Source organism: Pelodiscus sinensis, chromosome 5 (genome assembly GCF_052426305.1).
Source record: "Pelodiscus sinensis isolate ZL-2025 chromosome 5, ASM5242630v1, whole genome shotgun sequence".
Classification (NCBI taxonomy): Eukaryota; Metazoa; Chordata; order Testudines; family Trionychidae; genus Pelodiscus; species Pelodiscus sinensis.
Genome location: NC_143056.1, coordinates 105689806 through 105695980, shown reverse-complemented (window position 1 = coordinate 105695980; position 6175 = coordinate 105689806). Strand labels below are relative to the sequence as shown.

Here is a 6175-nt window from a genome sequence, read left to right as displayed (position 1 = left end):
CTTCCCGCCTCCTGAGGAGCGTGACTCAACCCCCTCCCTTTCAGTTCCTCGTCTCCGCCCGAGAATTTTGACTCTGAGCAGAGGGGAGGTAGGGAGGGTCGTGGAGCACCCACGGGGACACACATCTCGAAGAACACTCGTTACTGCACGAGGTGAGTAACTCCCTTTTCTTCTTCGAGTAGTGTCCCCATGGGTGCTCCACTGTAGGTGACTACAAAGCAGTATTCAATGTAAGGCTGGAGGGAGCCGGAGTCATTGTTTAGCAGTGGTAGAGAGTACTGCTGTGGCAACTGCTGAATCGCTCTTGAGATGTGGAAGGATAGCGTAGTGTTTAGCAAAAGTATGGTCTGAAGACCATGTTGCTGCTCGGTAAATGTCTCTTAAGGGGACATTGCCCAGAAAGGCTGTAGAAGCGGCCGTGGCTCGAGTAGAATGCTCTCGTGGTGGGCATTGTAGTGGTCTATTGCCCAGAGAGTGACATTTGATTATACATGTCGATATCCACTTTGAGATTCGTTGCGATGATATTGGTGTCCCCTTGGATCGTTCAGCAATGGAAATAAAAAGTCTTTCGGATTTACGAAATGGTTTTGTTCTTTCTAGGAAGAAGCCCAGAGCCCTCCGGATGTCCAGAGTGTGCAGGCTGGCGTCTGTCTGCGAAGAATGTGGTTTTGGGAAAAAGGTAGGTAATACGATTGGTTCGTTAAGATGGAATTCTGTACATATCTTTGGCAAAAACGTGGGGTGGAGTCTCAGTATTACCCTATCCTTAGTGAAAACTGTGTAAGGAGGTTCTGACATTAGTGCTCCGAGTTCGCTCACGCTCCTGACGGAGGTAATGGCTAATAGGAAGCAGACTTTCATAAAAAGGAAGGGAAGTGGTACTGTTGCCAGTGGCTCAAAGGGAGGTCTGGTGAGGCAATTCAAAACAAGATTTAGGTCCCATAAAGGGGGTGGGGCCTTATGTGGTGGGTACACATTCTGGAGCCCTTTGAGGAATCTTTTCGTAATAGGATGGTTAAAAATGGAGAAGCCGTCTACTGAGGTATGAAATGCTGCTATTGCAGCGAGGTGTACTCTTAGAGAGGAGATTGACAGTCCTGATGCCTTAAGCTCCAGAGTGTAGTCCAGGATGGTATTTAGTGGTGAGGTTCCACCTTGGCTCGCTGACACCAATGACAGAAACGTGTCCATTTCTGTTGATAAGTTTTCCGAGTAGACTGTCTCCTGCTATGGAGGAGGATGTCTTTTACTCGCTGGGAGCAGCGCTCTTCTACCTCCGAGAACCAGAGAGAAGCCATGCGTGAAGGTGCAGGGTATTGAATTGTGGATGCAGTATCTTGCCGTTGTCCTGAGATAGTAGGTCCATCCGGTATGGTAGTGGGTGGGGTGGCTGGACCACTAGCCTGTGAAGGTATGGGTACCAGGTTTGGCGAGACCATGATGGTGCAATCAGGATGACTAGGGCTTTGTCTCTCAGGATCTTGCACAGAACTCTTGGGATGAGCGGTATGGGAGGAAAGGCGTAGTGTAGGGGGGCTGTCCATTTGATTAGGAAGGCATCTCCCAGAGAGTGTTTGCCAAGTCCCGCACGCAAGCAGAATTGGGGACATTTGGTGTTCTGGGTAGAAGCGAAGAGGTCTATCAATGGCCATCCCCATTGATGGAAAATTGAGTTCGCCACCTCCGTATGTAACTCCCATTCGTGGTCCTTGGCGAAGTTTCGGCTGAGGGAGTCCGCTTTGGTATTGTTCGCTCCGGGCAGGTATGATGCTATAAGGGTGACTTGGTTGCAGATACACGCATTCCACAGGCGAATAGCCTCCGTGCATAACGAGCGGGAGCGGGCTCCACCCTGTCTGTTTATGTAGAACATCGTACAAATATTGTCTGTTAGGATGCGGACTGTGTGATTGGCGATGTCGGAGGCAAAGTGTGCACAGGCATTTCTTACTGCTCTCAATTCGAGGAGATTGATATGTAAGAGTGTCTCGTTTGGAGACCACCTGCCTTGAATTTCGTGGCCATCCATATGTGCACCCCAGCCGAGCAGGGAAGCGTCTGTGGTGATTTGAATAGTGGGTTCGATTTGTTGGAACGGAACCCCCGCCAGAAGATTGTTTGGCACTGTCCACCATCGTAAGGATGCGAGCACGTCTGGTGGGATAGTAATCGTTTTGTTTCGAGGGTGTCGTGATGGGATATAAACGGCTGCAATCCAGAGCTGGAAGCATGGGAAGTGCAGACGAGCATGGTGGACTACGTAGGTGGTGGAAGCCATGTGTCCCATTAGTTGAAGGCATGTAAGTATTGTGGTGGTAGGAACTGCGAGCATCCCGTTTATAATTTTTTGCATGGTTGCAAACAGTTGTTGAGGTAGGTATGCCCGGGCTGTAAGTGAGTCCAGGCATGCGCCAATGAACTCTATATCTTGAACCGGGTACAGAATTGATTTGTCTTGGTTGATTAGAAGGCCTAGACGACTGAGGAGGGCCGTGGTCGTATGTATTATAGCGGCGGTTTCGGTGTATGAGGATCCTTTTAGAAGGCAATCGTCTAGGTAGGGAAATATGATGACGTTCTGCCGTCTGAGATACGCGGTTACAACCGCCAGTACCTTGGAAAATACCCTCGGGGCTGATGAGAGGCCGAAGGGAAGAACCTTGTACTGGAAATGGTCCAGTCCCGATGTGAAGCGTAGGCAGCGTCTGTGGGCGGGGTGGATGGTTACATGGAAATAGGCATCTTGGAGGTCGAGGGCTGCGAATCAGTCCCCTCGATCTAGCGCAGGAATGATTGCGGAAAGAGTGACCATCTTGAAATGCTGTCTCTTGAGAAATTTGTTCAGTTTGCGGAGATCCAATATAGGTCTCCAGCCCCCCGTTCTTTTTTCGGTCAGGAAATAATTCGAGTAAAACTCCCTCCCATGGAACTCTCGAGGTACCCTTTCTATAGCCCCAATGGCAAGGAGCCGATTGACTTCTTGTTTTAGAAGGTCCTCGTGAGAGTGGTCCCTGAAAAGGGACGGGGTAGGGGGAAGGGTAGGGGAGATAGAAATAAAAGGGATGGTATAGCCCACTCGAATTATCTCTAGGACCCAGCGGTCCAATGTTATGGATTCCCACTGTGGGAGGAAGGCAAGCAAACGGTGGTTGAATAGATGGCCATGATGAGGTGCAAGATCGAGTGGGAGGTCTTGCAGACCCTCGACCAAATGTTCAAATTTGCTGCTTAGATGGTTGGTTGGCTGGCGGGCGGGCTTGGTTGGGTCGCCTTCTGGGACCTCGCTGTCTTGGTCTGTTGTCCTCATAAGGCCTCTGTGGTCGACTGTATTGTCCATATCGGTATCGATTATATGAATTATATGGAGTGTATCGTCTGCGTTAGAGGTGGAGGTGGGTAAGGCCAGTATGGGTGCCATGGGCCATGTTGTGGCGGAGCCCTATAATGGTGAGAGCGAGCCTTCCCAGGTGATGGATGTCATGAGGAATAGACCATGTAGTGGTCATCATCAGGAAGGGGAGCGTCGTGGAGAGACAAAGGTGACATCGATCTGGGAGGGGATCGCCTTGACGGAGACCCCTCAGGAGAGTAAGAAGTAGAGGGCAGGCACAGATAATGATGTCCACTGTATGGATCAGTCTCTTGTTGGGGCTGATCCCTAGGAGTCTTATCTGGCTGCTTGTCTGGCTGTGGGAGGACCAGTGGAGCATCTGCTGTTGCCAGAGGCTTTGTAGGCTGCCCATCATTTTGCTGCGGTGCCGTGGCTTTAAGAGGCACTGCAGCTTTAAGCCGCGATGTAGGTTTCGGCGCTGCAGAGGCTTGGAGCAGCGCCGGGGCTGGAAGCAGTGCCAGGCTGTGAAGCGGCACCGTGGTTTGAAGCGGCGCCGGCTTTTCATGCCGTGCCGGCTGCTGAGGACGGTCCCGGGGTGCTGCAGAGGCTTGAAGCGGTGCCGGGACTGAAAGCGGTGCCGCGCTTGCAAGCAGCACCGTGGTTTGAAGCGGCGGTGGCTTTTCATGCCGTGCCGGCTGCTTGGAGTGCTCCTGGGGCCGCTCAGCTGTTGAGCGCCCCGATACCGGCGCGGAGTGGGAGGATCGCCCCGAAGCCTTAGTGGCAGGGGACTTCCCATGCTGGTGTGCCTCTCCTTTATGTTTGGGAGAGGAAGAGGCTGGAAGAGAGCGGGATGCCCTGGGTCTCGGGGTATTTTTGGAAGGCGGCGGAGGCTCTTGCTGCGGTGCAGATTGTTCTCCCGCAGGCTGTAGAGCTTTTTCAAATAAAATCATCCTGAGGCGGAGCTCACGGTCTTTTCTGGCTCTCGCCGTCAGGGAATTCCAGTGGGTACAGTTGTGTGGAGAGTGAGTCTCCCCCAAACACCGTATGCAGTCCGAGTGGCCGTCTGAAGCCGGCATTGGGTCCCGACATTGAGCGCACTTTTTAAACCCTGAGGAACCGGACATTGCAGGCTCTCTCGCTCTTGAAATTACTATATTGTTATAGTTTATGTGGTTTACTTCTTCTCCTTCTTTTTTTTTTTTTTTTTTTTTTTTTAAGTCTTTATGTGTTTCTTGTTTGACAGGCGGGAGAAAGCCGGTTCACCAGAGTCTCGGTCTGAGGTAAGTTCAAGCCCCCCCTGAGGGGGGGATTTAACTAATCTATTTTTCCTATTTCTAGTTTTTTTTTTGTTTGTTTTGTTTTATAAAGAAACAGGGAAAGAGTAAGTAGGATAACAGGGGAAGCTAAACTATGCCTAAATTAGTAAGAGGAAAGCAGTCATATAATCTGACAGGGAGCTCCTAACTGCTCCATCCGCTGACGAGGGCGGTTAAAGAGGAACTGAAAGGGAGGGGGTTGAGTCACGCTCCTCAGGAGGCGGGAAGGGCTCGAGACGCCTCCTGGGCATGCGTGGCTCAACAGGGGAAACTGCTATACAAAGCTCTGATCTGCGGCTCAGGGCAACCCTTCATCTACAGTGGAGCACCCACGGGGACACTACTCGAAGAAGAACTTCTTGTTTTAGCAGTTGCTCGTGAGAAGGGTCCCTGAAAAGGGACGGGGTGGGTGGAGTGGGAGGGGGAATGGAGAGAAAAGGAATTGAGAGGTCGTACTGTACCACTTCTAGTACCCATCTGTCTGTGGTGATGTTGGACCACTGGTGGTGATATGATTTCAGTCGATGGTGGAAGAGGTGAAGAGTTTCGTTTTCCGCGTTGACCATGGAAGGCGTGCTTGCAACCTCGACGGAGAAGTCAAATCTGTTGAAGATTGATTAGCTGAACGATTTTGCTGGGGCCGTTTTCACTGAGGACGTTGCCTAGGGCGCTGATTTTCCGACATGCATGTCTGTTGCCTGGGAAAATTAAAATCATATCTTCTCTGATAAGGGTAATAGCACCTACGTATAAAGTTGGGCATGTACATCCCCAGTGTACGTAGGGTGGCATAAGAATCCCTGCCCGAATGGAGGACTTCGTCAGTATTTGCTGCGAAAAGCTTAAGCTTATCAAAGGGGAGATCTTCAACTTTGCTTTACAGCTCCTTTGGTGCTCCTGCAGACGAAAGCCATGACGATCTCCTCATTGTGATACCCGTAGCCCGCGCTGCTGTGTCGGCCACATCCATTGCAATCTGCAATGCAGTGCTACATGCTGCGTATCCTTCCTGTACTATTGCTTTTAGTAGTGGTTTCTTAGTGTCTGGAAGATGATGTAATAACTCCGCTAGCTTTGAATAATTATCAAAATTGTGGTTTGATAAAAGAGCCGAGTAGTTTGCAATACGTAATAGGAGTGTGGCTGAAGAATAGACCTTCCTACCAAATATGTCTAACTTTTTATTTTCTTTATCAGGGAGCGCACTTCTGTATTGTGGTGCTTTGGTCCTTTGCTGTGCTGCGTCAACCACTAACGAATTGGGCTGAGGGTGATTGAATATAAAATCTAACCCCTTTGCCGGTACAAAGTATTTCCTATCGGCCTTTTTACTCGTAGGAGTAGCCGATGTTGGCATCTGCCATATCTCATCCGTCACTTCCATGATTGCTTCGTCAATTGGTAAGGCGATACTTGCACGCTGCTGCGGACGGAGATTCTTTAAGAGATGGTGTGTCTTCACCGGAACATCTGCCAGCTGTATTTCCTGCATGCCTGCTACTCATTTAAACAGGTCTTGGAATTG

The 6175-nt window shown here is 50.3% G+C and overlaps 1 long non-coding RNA gene across 1 annotated transcript; it reads left to right on the top strand.

Moving 5' to 3' along the window:
• The first annotated feature begins 543 nt into the window (after positions 1–543).
• On the top strand, positions 544–5902 carry LOC142829199 (uncharacterized). The gene is made up of 3 exons (XR_012903613.2): positions 544–682; positions 4578–4614; positions 5534–5902. It is a non-coding gene; the product is annotated as an uncharacterized LOC142829199 (long non-coding RNA).
• The last annotated feature ends 273 nt before the right edge of the window (positions 5903–6175 follow it).